The sequence below is a fragment of the Sus scrofa genome, chromosome 9 (assembly GCF_054392235.1).
Source record: "Sus scrofa isolate SSC_HxYL_T2T_F1_AM1 chromosome 9, Sscrofa_HxYL_maternal_Yorkshire_Landrace_v2.0, whole genome shotgun sequence".
NCBI classification, from domain to species: Eukaryota; Metazoa; Chordata; class Mammalia; order Artiodactyla; family Suidae; genus Sus; species Sus scrofa.
Genome location: NC_139391.1, coordinates 140,346,753 through 140,363,024, shown reverse-complemented (window position 1 = coordinate 140,363,024; position 16,272 = coordinate 140,346,753). Strand labels below are relative to the sequence as shown.

The window sequence follows — 16,272 nt, the reverse complement described above, 5'->3', positions numbered from 1 at the left end:
TTTATTACCTAGTTCCTGTTATTCCAATAGTGGTCACAATTTCACTTCCCATTGATTTAAAAATCTGTTACATTTGCTATAAATATTCTATACCTACTGAATTTATTCATTGCTCATGGCATTTCAATGAGTATCACTGTTTAAATATTGCTGTTACAGTGACATTTGATTTAGTAATTATTACAAAAATAATAAAAATTACTCAAATGTGTGTGAAACTGATTTGATTGACTTATGTGCAGTCAGGGAGCACAAATATTTTGCCCCGATGACCCCAGCTACTAAATTTTGGTAAGAGAAAAATCACTGACTACATATTTGGTTAAATTTCATTAATTAAACTAGACTCTGTTCAATGAAATGATGATTTATTTTTTGAAATGTAGTTCATAAGTTCATGCCTAGAATATGTTTAATCACTTTTAAAATTAACTGTGGCTGTTTAGATAGATCAAATGAGTAAATCATTTTAAAATATAATTGCACAAGAGTCCCATATAACTGGGAGAAATTGTGAGGCTACTAACCAGCAAATAGACTTAAATACAGTTAATTAGCTTTCATTCATCCAAGGATGCCTTTTAATTCCTATTAGATCAGGTAACACTATATGCCTCTTTACTCTCCTTCACAGGTTCGATTGAGAATAAATTCATATTCATGCATCATTTAGGAGAACCCCTGAGATATGATGAAAAGAAGACTCTGAAAAATTAACACCTTCTTCATTGGGATTTCAGGTACCTCTTTTCAAATATGATTTGCGGTGGGCATCATAGGGCTATGGTGAGTGTCAAATGCTACAATGTGCTTGTGAGTGTGTGTGTGAAAATACAATGTTATGCAAATATAAAGTGGCGCTTGCAAACCTCCAATCCTGTTCGTTCTCCCTATTTCCTCAATCTTATATTCATAACTTGCTTATTGCTGGTTTCAACATCCCCAGTTTTAACATATTCCAAACTCTTCAGACCTGCTTATTCTTCTATAAGCCCAAAGCCTATGATCTTGGTAGCGTATACAATAAGCTGGCATAGAAGCACGATACATCCTCCATATATGACAGAAAGAGTTCTATTACATTCAAATTTACGGCATTCAGAATATTTCTGTCTTGCATTAACTGTCAGTAAATTTCACTTTTCAAGGTCTACCATTCTATGTTTGTAACAGCTGTTTTGAGGGGTAATTGATAAACAAAGAACTGCACATACGCAATGCGTAGAATCTGATGAGTTTGGACATAGGCACACACCTGGGATAACAGGACCCAATCAAGATGACAGGTGCCCAGCCCTTCCCAAAGTTTCCTTATGTGCCCGCCCCCTTTTTTTGGTTTGTTTATTCGTTTGGGGGCAAGGTCACATAAGATAAGTGTGCGACACCTATTGTTAACTGCAGGTTCTGTGTTATATAGTACGTCTCTTGAATGCATTCATCCAGCATAACTGAAAATTTATACCCACTGAAGAGCAGCCCCCTGTTTCCCCCACTCCCAGTCCCCTGGCAACCATATGACATATTCTCTGCTTCCACGTGTTTTCCTATATCAAATATTTTATGTAAGTGGAATCAAGGAGTACCTGTCCTCCTGTTAGGGGCTTATTCCTTTAGCATAACATCCTCCAGTTTCATCTGTGTTGTCACAAATGGCAGGATTTCCTTCTTTTTTAAGGCTGAATAATATTTCATTGCATGGATAGACTACATTTTCTTCATCTTCTAGTCTCCTGATGGACAGGCATTGTTTCCATACTTTAGTTATGGTGAATGCAGCTGCAATGAACACGGGAGAACAGATACCACTCTACATGCCTGGAATTGTATAAACACCATCACAATAAAGATACAAAAGGGAGTTCCCGTCGTGGCGCAGTGGTTAACGAATCCGACTAGGAACCATGAGGTTGCGGGTTCGGTCCCTGCCCTTGCTCAGTGGGTTAACGATCCGGCGTTGCCGTGAGCTGTGGTGTAGGTTGCAGACGCGGCTCGGATCCCATGTTGCTGTGGCTCTGGCGTAAGCCGGTGGCTACAGCTCTGATTCAACCCCTAGCCTGGGAACCTCCATATGCCGCGGGAGCGGCCCAAGAAATAGCAACAATAACAACAACAACAACAACAAAAAGACAAAAGACAAAAAAAAAAAAAAAGATACAAAAGGTTTCATTATCACAAGAATTTCCCTCATTCTGCCCTTCCCTAGATACATCCACCCCTTACTTTTAACTCCTCCAGTTGCATCTGCTTTCTGTCTCTGTAGCTCTGCATTTTCCAAAATATCGTGTAAAGAATGTCATACATTATGTAGCCTTTTGGACCTGACTACTCTCACTTAAAATTGTGCAAATGAAATTCACCACACATTCCCAGGCATCAGTAGGAATTTACTTTTTATACTTGAGTAGTATTTTATTATTTAAATTAATCAGATTTTCTTTGTCCATTCATCTGTTGATGACTATCTAGGTTATTTCTTGTTTTTGCCTGTTGTGAAAAACGCTGCTATAAACATTTTTATGCTTTTGTGTGAACACAATATCTTATTTATCTAGTATAAATACTTGAGGGTGGGATAAGCCCAATGGTAAGTACATGTTTAACTTTATAAGCATCTGCACAACTGTTGTTAAGAGGTGGTTTATCATTTTGCATCTTCTCGAGTAATAAGTGAGAATTCCAGCTGATAGATAGCCTCATCAGGACGTAACAATGTCAATTTTTTTTTAATCATTATTACTTCTGATAAATGAGAATTTGCATTTCCCAAATAATAATGACGCTAAACATCTTTTTATGTGATTATTTTCCATCCAGTTTCATAATCAGCTTGTCTACATCTACACAAATGCCTGCTGATATTCTGATTGTGTTCATAGTAAATCTGTAGATTCATTTAGGGGAAAAGAGCATCTTGACTCTATTGAGTCTCCCAGTTTATGGCTGTGAGTCTTTCTACTTATCTGAGTCTTTGATTTACTTCAATGATGTCTTGGAGTTCAGAGCATACAGACTCTAAACTTGTAGTATGATGTTAAAATCTAAACATAACATTTCTTATCATTTACTGGTACAATTATCTTGGGCGATTCCGTGTTTTGACTTTTGGTTGTTCCAATCATTCATTGCTTGAATACGGAAATTAGTCTGTGTTATTATGTTGAGGTTGTATCCTCAACTTTGATGAATTCACTTATTTGTTCCAGGAGATTTATTCTCCATATTTCTTGGGGTTTTCTATGTGGACAACTATGACCTCGGTGGATAGAGTTTTATTCATTTCTTTTCAGTCCTTACGTCTGAATGTAAGCAGTCCTTATGTCCTTTCCTCGGTGTACTGCACCAGCTTGCACTTCCTTTACCCTTTGCAGGAAGAGAGTTGAGAGTAACCATTTTTGCCCTTTCCCCACCATGAGAGGGAAAACATGAACTCTCCCACCACGGATTAGCTATGTGCTTTCGTTTGTTTGTCTCGGTAGAGGCCCTTCATCAAGATGGAGGGAATTCCCTTCTGTTTTTAGATTGTCTCCCAAATGTTTGCCTCTATTGAAATTATCATGCATTTTCTCATATGTAGCATTTTATTGACTTTTCAAATGGTGAAATTGCCTTCCATTCCTAGTATAAATTCCAACTGGTAGTAACGGGGTTTCTTCTTTTTATATACTGACTCTTTGATTTGTTCATATGTTGTTGAGAATTTTTGTGTCTAAATTTATAAATAGTATATATCCATAGTTTTCTTTTCATGCACTGTTTTTCTATGATTTTGCAATCAAGATAATGTTGGCCTCATACAATGAGTTGAAAGTTACTCCTATTTTCTGTAAGAGATGATGTAGAATTTTCCTTCATTTTTTCATGTACGTTTGGTAGAATTTACTCTAGTTTGGAGTGAGTTATCTCTTTTGGAAGATTTTTAACTATTAATTCAATTTCTTTGATAGATATGGTAGTATTTTGGTTATCTGTTTGTTCCTGAGTGAATTTTATGACTTTCTACCATTCGGTCCATTTAATCTAAGTAAAATGTAGCACGGATCCTCCTTCTCTGATCAGACCACAAAGGATGCTGTCCTCGTTCAGTGCTCTTCTTCAGGAAGAAGGACTTTTCTCTCAGAGTTTTAAGTGTCTCAATAACAGATGCTGCCATTGATTCCCCAGCAGAGGATCTGGGGGATTGAGACTTGGGGACTATGCTGGGAAACATTGAAACAAAACACAATAAACAAACAAACAAAATGGAATTCCCTCTCTCTCCATCTCTTAGGGAACTTAGTCCTTGAAAAACAAAGGGTTTTTTTGTTTGTTTGTTTTTCTGTTCCTCAATATTGACCAGCCAGGGGGTTAGGCTGTCCTGAGTCTAATTCAAGAGATTTGGGGAGTTCCCATGGTAGCTCAGCAGAAATGAATCTGACTAGCATCTATGAGGATGCAGGTTCCACCCCTGGCCTTGCTCTGTGGGTTAAGGATCTGGCATTGCCATGAGCTGTGATGTAGGTCATAGATGTGGCTCAGATCTGGCATGGCCCTGGCTGTCGTGTAGGCCGGCGGCTACAGTTCCAATTCAACCCCTAGCCTAGGAACCTCCATAAGACAAAAAAAAAAAAAAAAGATAGAGAGATTTGGGAGGAAACCACACACACACACACACACACACACACCAGATACACACATGCACATAGGCGTACATACATCACACAACCACGTGAAATACACTACCTTCAGATCATTGTTGCATGGTTTCCAACCAGGACTTTGGGTTGCAATCAGGGGACAAGACAATGTAAAATAACCTCATTCATTCTTTAGAAAATCCAGACCACTCTTCTGTGTCCTTGACCTTGTTGCTTTTAAGAGTAAATGTATGATCTCCTTTATAGCTTTTCTGACACTTCCTCCTGAAAACGTTGTTTTTAAGCAGATACCACCACCACATCCCCACCTACAATTTCGTTGTATCCCAAAGGAAGTTATCAATTAGCCATGTAGCAAAGAGCAGGGGGATCTTAATAAGTCCTGGTCCAAATTTTTACCAGGCCTAAAGGTTTTGTACAGTGGAGTAACAGCCCACAGATGCTGCCTTTCTGATCCAGCGGGAATGCCCTAGTGGGTGGCAGGGCAGCTGGGTCAGGAGACTGGTGCTTTAGCTCAGAAATTTGGGGGTGAGCAACTAACCCTGTTGCATCTAGGCCTTGAGAAAAAGCGATTTTTCTTTTCATTTGTCTCTTGAACCTAGCCAGGCAGCTGAAGCTTCTGTGGGACTTTACAGAGGGCTTCGTTTTCAGTTGTTCACTGTCTTCTATCAAGCATTTCCTCCAGGTACCTAACGGGGAGGCACAGCTGTCTGGAACAGTATCCCAGTTCCCTAACTCTGTTACCTAATCTTCAACCTGATCGTACATCCTCTTTTAATATGATTTCAGTAGCTGCCAAAATTAACCCCTGTTTTCTGCCTTCCTCCTCATCAAGCCAGCAGAACCTGAGTCCAGACGGAACTCCACCATCCTCAGCTGAGCCGAGACCTCCTTCCCCCCGGAAAGGGGTCGCACCACCACTGTTACACGAGGCGTATGCTGCCAGCAGACTCCGATTCACATCGCAGCCCCACCGAACTGGAGGGTGACACGCAAGCTCTTTGAGCTCTCATGTTCACATCTGTCAAGAGACATAGCACCGTCTATATCCCTGATGTGGGCAGGTCCAATGAGGAAATGTATATAAAACTACCTAACACCCACCGAAGGTACGAAATTAATCCTCAAAGCAAGATAACGTAACTTCTCTTCCTTCAAATCTAGGTCATAATTTTCCAGAATGCTCTACAGAACACCCATCCTGTGAAACGGTGGTTTGGGGGCTGGGGCGGGGGAGGAGACAAGAATTCTGTGGGCAAAAACATCAGGGCTCATGCTGACAGGTACCTGAACTTACACTTGAGGACTCACAGCTCTTATTGGCATGTTTAGGACTCCGAAGATATTTTATTGTAATAAAATCACAGTCGCTTTAGGGAGTTCCCACTGCCTCAGTGGTAACGAATCTGACTAGTACCCATGAGGATGCAGGTTCAATCCCTGGCCTCACTCATGGGTTAAGGATCTGGCATTGCCGTGAGCTGTGTGGTGTAGGTTGCAGATGAGACTTCGATCTGGCATTGCTGTGGCTGTGGCGTAGACCAGTGGCTACAGCTCCGATTCGACCCCTTGCTTGGGAACTTCCATATGCTGTGGGTGCAGCCCTAAAAAGACACAAACAAACAAACAACAAACTCACAAATACTTTAAAAGACCAAAAAAAAAAAAAAAAAGTCGCTGTATTCCTGGGAACCTCAAACCAATTTAGAGTTGGAACGTTTTTCTCATTTAATGTTCCTTAATTTCTAGTAAAGGTATGTCACACGTTTTTTTCTTGGGAGTCAATCCTGGCAAGACTGGAGGTCAGGCTTAGCAAGAACCCCTCCACTAACTGCCAGAGTACATGGCTCACTACACGGCTCACAGACATCCCCTGAGCAAGATGCCAGAGTATCTGTTTCCCCTCCTCCAGCAGCCTCTGAGCAGGAGCCCTGGGAGGGTTTTGCCAAGGCTGCCTTGGAGCCAGCCTGTCTCTTCAGCCTCCAGCCCACCGGTAATCTCCACTAATCTGCAAGGCGTGGTGATTAGCACAGCAATTGTCATAGCATCGGCCCCAAAGCACCTGCGCTTTCAAGCTGTTTTTATGAAAATTTTTCCCAGAAAGGTGATGACAGCGAGGAACAAGATGAGCATGAACCCACGCCTTCCCAAATGCCACCTCCTCTGCTGAGTCCCTGCACCGTTCTGGGTGACTCTCTCTCGTTCACCAGGCTTCTCCTTCCTTTCTGCTCTGGAACTATGGGTCTTTTGACCCTACTTCCCAAATTAAGAAAAGCTTCATGGAGCCCTATGTTAGGGGACTCCAGGAGACAGGGAGTGAAGAGCTTTCTTCTGTCCTCCCGAAGTCAGATTTTAGCAGATACCACAGATTCATAAACAGCCATAGTCCAGGGGTGGCTTAGATGAGGGTCATTGCAGGGCCGTGAGGGCCAAGGAAGGAGGCCCTCACCACGTCCTGGAGGCTCTGGAAGAAACGTCTTCAAAGGAATGAGATGCAACCAAGGTGGAAGGGAATTCCCTCTTAGATCAATCACAGCAAGTGAATTTCTCGCCGGAGTTTCTCCAGTTTATAGAACAATGCCTGGGCCCACTGCCAATTCCTAAAAAGTTTTGGCTTCTGCCATGAGGTGTCCAGAATCTTGAAGATGGTTTGCTAACATGATGGGAAGGGCCTTGGGGCAGAAAGAAAATCCTAAATAAAATACAGAGACTGCAGTGTCCCAAGTGGCCTTGGGCTTCGGGTAAGACAGCTTGCTGGAGAAAAGTTGGACATCTGGCTTTGAAGCCCAGTTTTCCTCTTCAAACTCTATTATAACAGCATGGGGACCTATCATCTCCCCACACCTCCGTTTCCTCAATTATAAGGCAGGGGCGATACTATCAACTCTATAGCTGTTTGCAACCACAGATCCCTGGATCCTAAATTCTGGGAAGGTTATTCCAGATGTGGAGGGGGCTTTGGAGCTGGGCATTCACATGCTTGATGCCGGTTTTAGTCACCTGAGATGCAGTTGTGTTTGTTGTTGTTGTTGTTTGCTTGGGGGATTTTTTGGTGGTGGTCGTTATTGTTTGTTTTCTTCATGTGTAAAAGTGGGGAGAACAGTATTTACCTCATGGGGGATTTTAGTTTGCTAATTAAATCTGATGGCAAATGTCAGAGACCAGCAGGACATAGAGTATTTTCACCAAGCTGATTCCTACCTGGCAAGATTTTCTTGCACGGCTCTGAGTCATTGCTGCTCCGAGGCAGTGGATCTAGTTCATTTGTGGCTGCACAATTAATTGGAATAGAGGAAAGCCTTAAGAAGCAAATTTTTGTTCCAATCCTAGTTCCCCCAAATATTAGATTCTACCAGTTCCATAATCAGAGGCAGGTTAATCCATTTTATGAAATTCCATTGCCCCATCCGAGGAAGAAATTTGGGCAGAACTGTTAAAATCAGCAGATGACTGTTGAGCCAAGCTCCACTGTCACCTTCCAGCACCAGAGCCGGGGAGGGGGGGAAGGGATGTTGTCCCTTCTCCGTTCCACACGGTCCTTGAGGGCCACCTGCTATCAGGGCATCATCCGTCTGCCGGCGAGCTTCCGCCAGCTGAACCGTGTGTAGAGATACAGCTTCTCCCCAAATGGGTTTAACTAGGACAAAATGAATCTCTGCTAATTCGTGGTCAAAATCAGTGGGAGCCCTTGAACAGGGGCCGCTGAAGCAGAGCAGAAGGAAGACTGCAGCTCCCCCTGTGGACGCATCCCTTCCTCTGCGAAGCATCTTCTTACAAGTGAGGAGAAATCCCACCGTGTCCGCCTCTTCGATTCCCTAAAGTTCCAAAATTACATTTTCACTTCACAGACAAGAACACTCCAAAACTATTTTTTAACATGAAAAAGGCCATTTTAATTAAAAAAAAAAAAACAGAAGGAGGAAGAGTATTTTGGTAGACACACCCTCTGCTTAATTCATTCACACAAAGCAGCTGTGACCAAAGCTTTTTTGAGACGTGAAAACATGTTTTCCTCACGAGAACCAGATATGGAAGAATTTAAAATTGAAAACTAGGCTACGAGCGCCAAATTAGACAATGTTAAGTAAGAATTTAAGGACATGGGACCCACCTATGCAAATTCTGCACTGGGGGGGATGTGAAATTTAATACCCTTGGGATTGTGCTCTGAAGTGACACAGCAGGGCGGTGGCCAGAGGAGGAGCAGAACCAGCTGCTTTTCTCATCAGCCTCTGTGTCCACCTAGACATCATTAATTAGAGACACCTCGGGGCCCCGGTGGCAGCCTAAGCCCAATTCACTCTCCCAGCCAGAAGCTCCCCAGAAAGAGAGATGGTTATAAAATACGCTCTATTTTTTTTTTTTTTAATTTGCTGGAAACATCTAAGGAATTCTACTTGTCTCACCCCCTCATCTTGGCAGAGCTCCTCCAGGACCTTTCTGGCGCCTTGTGTCCTGTTCCAAGCTGTCCCAGGAGAGATATGTTGTCACAATCTCACTTTTCATTCTGTCCTTGTTCAGAGGTCACCTCTGCGGTATCTTCAGGGTGAAGGGCAACATGCCTCAGCCAGCATGATGCCACTTCTGCTCTTCAAGAGACACCGCTAACCCACATTCTGGGTTATTTCTCAATATCCTTTTCCAAGTCCTATGCCTATCATTTGCCTGGAAGGCCCCATCCACCTTGACTGCCCTGGCTAAGTCCCACCTGTGCTTAGAAACCTGTTTGAGGTACAAAAGTGCTTCTTTAGGATGTGGTCCTGGCACAGCCGTCAGACTGGACTCGGAGCTATGGAGCCCTTTCTAGAGCCTTCCACAAAGCCAGCCGCTGACGTTTCCTGGCAGGTGATGGACATGCCGGTGTTTCATGAAGGCAGGTAGGAGGGGGAACTGTGTGGCAGGAGGAGGGGCTCCAGGACCAGGGCTGATGCTGATGAGGGGACAGCCTTTCTGCTCATTTCGAAAGAGCCCTGGCGGTGTGGCACCAGTCTGATCTCTCCCACTGCAAGATTTTTCTAGAGATGCACCATTTTAAAAGTGGGTTATTTCATACCAAAAATAAAACATAAAATGGTCAATGGTCTAGAGCGAGGAGTCTGAAGTTCTCTTCTTAAGATTACTGTGTGTGTGTGTGTGTGTGTGTGTGTGTGTGTGTGTGTGTGTTAAAACATGCCACAGACTTTTGACTGATGCAGGCAAACAATGCCTCTGAGATTTATTAACAAGCCCTCGTGGAGCTGAGATGCTTAGAATAAATACATGAATGGGAGGAAATATTCAGTCCGTTACAAGCTCAGTTGTAGAACACATGCTTTATTCTCAAGTCTGGTGAAAATCTCATTTTTGTTAGAAGGCTTATGCTCCAGTCAGAGCAAATACGAATCTTAAAATAAATTTTGAAAATTTCCCCGGTGAAAAGAGGATAGAGGTCTCCCTTGTTTTCTTCTTAAAGTTCTTCCTTTAGAAAAGGTAATTGCAAACCCTTTCTCTGTCCCTCGGCAATGAACGCAAACCCTTTTAAAAGCCAAAGGAGCTTCCCTCTGGTTTTACAATCAATGATGCTTTTCTCAAAAGTCTGGAAGCCAGATTTTGAGATGGAAACATCAAGGAAATAGGTGCCCTATCTCTCCTTTTGGCAGGATGAGAGTCTAACTTAGGTGCCTGGCTCCCAGTGGTAAAACTACCTGCATGGAAATGGAAGAATTATCATTACTGTTGTTACTTTGCTCTGGAGAAAGGCGATTAGCTAATACAGATGTCCGCTTTAATTGCCATGGGAATTTAGGATGACCTACGCATGGCCATTGGTGCTACCGTCTTCTCCTACTTGAGGATTAGCTATAGATTATTCGAAGAAAAGCACGCATTGACGTGTACCTGCCTGGATCGTTTCTTTGTTTTGCAGATTCCCTTCGGGTTTGGGGACTTCTCCAGGGACTTACCTGTGAGGTGTCAGGGTCACTGGCTACCCAGTAATAAAAGTGTGCTTTTCTACGTTTGTGGGGCAGTGTTCTGGGTTGGCAGGAACATTTGCTCTTAATTATTTCCCACTGCTAGCAGCACACTCTTATCTTCCCGTATTTTAATAAAGCCAAAGTTTATGCAAATAATTATCTCTCGTTTTATTAAGAAAAATAACAACAAAAAGAAACAGCCATGTTACATCCTATCTTTCCTGATAATTGAGCAACGGATGGACCTTAGAATTCCCTGGTGGTTGTAGGCATTTGTGTATTTGTTTACTGAATAAAAATGACAAACTGCATATCTATCTATCTATCTATCTATTCTCTATCTCCTTCAGCAAATCAATTGGTACCAGGAATATGAACTTTGGCTTTGCACATCTATGGGGTAGATAATTATAAACTAATTTTTATTCATCTAACAAATTTTCAGAGCATTTATTTATTTTCTTACAAGGGCAATGCTGGAAAATTCCTGACTTTTTTTTTTCTTGCAGCAAATGTAAATATTTTAGAAGTAAAAAATATTCAAACTACCTAAATTTTGAATTTTCCTTGTAACACTCAGGATGGTCAAAACCAAAATTTTGGCTCCTTTTCTTACAACTCATCTTTTTGCTTGTGCATCAGAACCCAGCTTTTATAAGCATGCCAATGATTTCCTTCTTCCAAGAAGCTGCTGAAATTGCAGCGAGGTTTGAGAGTCCCGTGACACTGTGTAACTAAGGGTAACTCAATCTGCTACGTGATCTGTGATGAGGGCCTCTCACCAATGAGAGCGTTTGTAGCCTCGCTGTGAAGATTAAGTGATCTAACACATCGGGTTTGATTGTCACGTCAGATCAAAGTACTCAGAGATCTCTCCCAGGATTAAGCTTTGCTAATAATCTCCAGGGTGCCGTCAAGGAGTTCAGGTAAACAGAGAGCTCGGGGGCATCCTTCGTGGGTCGCTAGAGCCATCCTTCCCACCTAAGACACACCCGACCGAGGTCTCTAACAGAGAGCCACGGTCACAGCACAGTGGCAAGTGTTTATATTAGGAAACAGCTCCATCTTATAGATCCAGAAAGTTATTTATCTTAAATAACATTCACTGAAGAGCCAGCCCTCAAAAATCATTGATCGTTGGCTTGTTTTCCATAAACAATCCTAAGCCAGAGATCCACAGCTTTGAGCATTCCATCAATAAGGATTCTCCTTCGAAAAAAAATATCATTCCATTTCTTGCCCAGAGGTCAAACTAGCAACCTATTTGTACAAGTAGATCAGACCAATATACAAGTCTTCTTTTCGCTGAACCTTAGCTGTGGATGGTCAGCATCTCAGTCTAGGTTTTTCATTCGCCTTAGTAGTGATATAACCACAACAGAACTGCAATATCGCAATCCTCGGATCAGGTCCCCGGTCCACCATCGCTCACCCGTAGAAGAGACAGGAAGTTCAAAATTTCATCTCGGGTCCTTTGTGTCTTATCACTTGGAGGAATTCTTGTTTCTTGGTTTTGTTTTTTGGGGTTTTTTTAGGGGGGTGTTGCTTTTGTTTTTTAATATATGAGGCCCCATCCCATAACTGTTCAGTCAGGACATTTGGTGATTGAACCACCAGAAAATTACATTTTAAAATTTTCCAGTGTGAATTTTATGCACACAAAATCTGGGGCCACCTGCCCTAAATCGGCATTAGACTCATGCGCCATGGTGAAAAAGGCAATATATAACATATGTTATCACATTATCACAGTTCTCACACAGAATACACTCTGGGTAAAGGATTTTCATGATAAGAAGCCCCCGAGTCATGCTTGCTCTGCTCACTGTCCTCAGACACTGGCCTATAAGAACTCAGCCTGTGGAATCAGGAAGCATAATGTCTTTAGGTTAAACTGGCAGTGGCATGGATAAAACAAAAGTAAAATACGTTGGCCCCTCAAAAAACTTGCAACACTTTCCCAATATTCTGCTCTTAGAAGAAATTTATTGGGACTTAGAAGCTGAATACATCTTGAGGCTGCTTTATCACCCAAAGCAGTGTGAACTAGAGCTGGAATGAACTAGCTGTTGCATTTTGCTGGGGCCTTCTTTTTTTCTTTCTTTTTTTTTTTTTTTTTTTTGTCTTTTTGCCTTTTTCTAGGGCCCCTTCCGAGGCATAAGGAGATTCCCAGGCTAGGGGTCGAATCAGAGCTGTAGCCACCAGCCTATGCCAGAGCCACAGCAACTCGGGATCTGAGCCTCGTCTGCAACCTACACCACAGCTCACAACAATGCCAGATCCTTAACCCACTGAGCAAGGCCAGGGATGGAACCCGCAACCTCATGGTTCCTAATCAGATTCGTTAACCACTGCGCCATGACGGGAACTCCTTCATTCTTTAATCCAACTGGGACTGGGTGTATAATCTGTGAAAGTTAGAGGACAAGGCAAAAAAAAAAAAAAAAAAAAATCACAAAATCATCCACTGTATTTCTCTATGTTTGGTTCTCAGCTTCAAGACACACAAGGAAGGAAGACCCGGCCATGAATTGAAACTCAGGTGCTCTGGGTCTGGGCCTTGCAACTTTTTTTTTTCCTTTTGTCTTTGTGGAAATCATACCTCATACAGAGCCTAAAAACAAAATAAGGAAAGAGGTATGCACAGACATAGCACAGCCCCTGACATGTAGGCACTCAAGAAGAACGGCTTTCATGTCTTATTTCAGAAGGTCTAGATTACAGCGAAATACCACTTGGTAATATTCTTTCTTTCTTTCTTTTTTTTTTTTTTCATCAAAATCATTCTCCCTTGCTCAGATCTTAAAGTATAGGAGGCCCCAGTGACAGAGACTGTGAATTTTCATCTTTAAAACTAAGTTTCTGTGGCAGCTGACTCTCTCATCACTTTTCTCCTCTGTTCGTTGCTGAGCTGTGCTTTTATCTCGTCCTGATGTCTGGCTCCGTGACTGGTCACTGCCTTGTTCACACCAGGTGTGTCCTGAGCACTTCCCATTCACCTTCTCCCTATGGGTCCCCAGATAGAGAAGCCCCGTCTTAGCTGCCTCATCCTCTGTGACCTTGATCTTGCTGCTTCAGGGGGCATATTGGGCTCCTCTGGCCTTTCCTCCTCCTGAGTTCTCAGATTTTTGCCTGACTGACTACACACACACACACACACGCACTTAATATAATGGTGTAACATTTTCTATGGATGAATTAATCATTTGAAAGCTTTTCTGTGTACTTTAGAATCTCTACTGATGCATACTTTGTGAAGATAAATGCATCTTCAATTTATTAATATTTTATTTAGGTGTATTTTTTAAAACTCCATTTCTCATTTGTTGAACTTTCAATCCATAAACAGTTGATTCAGTTCTGATAAAATGATCAGTGTTAAATTCTGCAATTTGTTTTTAAAGTTTTCCAAAAATAAACCATAGAGAGATACATTTATGGTTAGTGGATTTTTGACAAAAATTCTAAAGTGATTTCAATGGATAAATGACAATTTTTCAACAAATGATGCCTGAAAAATTGGATGCCCAGAAGCAAATTAATGACTCGAGCCTCTCCTATGCACAATACACAGAAAACAATTCAAAATGAATCATGTGAGTTTAATATAAGAGCTGAAATCATAAAACTTTTAAAAGAAAATATAGGGGAGTTCCCGTGGTGGCGCAGTGGTTAACGAATCCGACTAGGAACCATGAGGTTGCGGGTTCGATCCCTGCCCTTGCTCAGTGGGTTAACGATCCGGCGTTGCCGTGAGCTGGGGTGTAGGTCGCAGACGCGGCTCGGATCCTGCGTTGCTGTGGCTCTGGCGTAGGCCGGTGGCTACAGCTCCGATTAGACCCCTAGCCTGGGAACCTCCATATGCCGCGGGAGCGGCCCAAGAAATAGCAAAAAGACAAAAAAAAAAAGACAAAAAAAAAAAAAGAAAGAAAATATAGGGAAGAAGATATAAGTCACATTCATGACTTTGGTTTGGGCAAAACGTCTTAGGTATGGCACACATGTCTAATACATGAAATAGTGGAGGAGTAAATAAACTACATCAAAGATTTTGAAATAATTGTTTCAAAAGACATAGTTAAGAGAACAAAAAGCAAGCCATAAACTAAAAGAAAACACTTGCAAGTCACTTTTGAAAAAAAGATTGTAAAGAGCTCTTAATTTTTCAATAACTAAATAAAAACCTCAATTTAAAATTGAGCAAATGATTTATTCAAATATTTTATCAAAAAATTAAAAAATATGAATAACCAAAAAAAAAAAGACACTCAAGGAGTTCCCAACGTGGTGCAGCAGAAACAAATCCGACTAGGAACCATGAGGTTGGGGGTTCGATCCCTGGCCTCACTCAGTAGGTTAAGGATCTGGCATTGTTGTGAGCTGTGGTGTAGGTGGCAGACTCGGCTCGGCTCTGATGTTGCTGTGGCTGTGGTGTAGGCCGTCAGCTGTAGCTCCGATTATACCCCTGGCCTGAGAACCTCCATATGCCATGGGTAAGGCCCTAAAAAGCAAAAAAAAAAAAAGGCACTCAGCTTCATGATCATTAGGAAAGTGCCAGTTTAACCAAAATGGCATATCATTGACTTCACTAGAATAGCTCTAATAAAAAAGACAGGGAGTTCCCTGGTGGCTCAAGGAGTTAAGGATCTGACATAGTCATTGCAGTGGCTTGGGTCGCTACTGTGGGGCAGGTTTGATCTCCGGCCCAGGAACTCCCACATGCTGAAGGTGCCCCCTCCCCCCCCAAAAAAAATAAGTCCCAAGTATTGGCAAAGACACAGAGAAACAAGATCCTGTGTGCCCTGCTGATGGGAATGTAAAATGCACCCTCAGGGGCTCCCATAGACTGTGTTGCGGGAACAAATCCTTGCATGAATTTAAAAAATGAAGCTTTCAGTTGTAAACCTAGTCTTTTTCAACTGAGTTACGTGGTTCAAAATCCCCACTGTTACCCTCAGACTCACAGAAAACACATCTTCAGACGTTGCAGTCCCCTGTCCTACGCTGCACTTTTCTTGCTCTAACTTGAGGGTCCTGTGGGTGAAAAGAGCAACCCCCTGAAGGGCCCCTGGTGCTGCTCTCTAAGCGCCTTTAAGTGAAGAAGACTCAGCGGGGGAGCAGAAGCAGGGAAGACACCTTTAAAGCTGCGTCACATGGACTTGGCTTTCTTTTCCACAAAGTCGGTGACAGAAACCCTTGAGGGGAAGTTAAGGGCCTACTGGTCTTAGTTCAGGTAGAAATTTACTTCGGAAAAGACGACCAGATGCGGAACAGGACAGTTTGGATCCGCAGTCGCCGGAAGGGTTGAAGTGATTCGGGTGACGGGTCCCAACTCGGCAAATGTTGAGGCCTCACTGGGAAATGTTGAGTTGGGACACTCGGTAGCGTTTCCTCGGGTCAGAAGACTCCGCGGTAAAGGAAGACGTTGTACCTGCAATGCAATCAACAATTAGTTAATAAAGCAATCAGATGCGTGGTTTATTAACAAACCCCAACTTGCCTTAAAAAGCTGAATTCAACCGAAAGCAGACCTTGCGGTGAGCCAGCCACAAAAGCGGCTTCGGAAATCCCAATACCCACCACTTGTGTGCGATTTATAATTCAGTAGAGTCGGAGAAGAAGAATTCTTCAGGACCTTGGGGAATGAACTGCACTGAAGTAAATATGGATTTTACTCAGGGAAA

General features: G+C 42.4%; 1 long non-coding RNA gene across 1 annotated transcript in view; it reads left to right on the top strand.

The window, feature by feature from the left end:
• The window catches only part of LOC146400244 (uncharacterized), a 29,084-nt gene extending 18,343 nt beyond the window's left edge, over positions 1 to 10,741 (top strand). The window contains exons 2-3 of the long non-coding RNA XR_014816880.1: positions 635 to 740; positions 5,470 to 10,741. This is a non-coding gene — a long non-coding RNA (uncharacterized LOC146400244). The remainder of the gene's footprint in view (positions 1 to 634; positions 741 to 5,469) is intronic.
• The last annotated feature ends 5,531 nt before the right edge of the window (positions 10,742 to 16,272 follow it).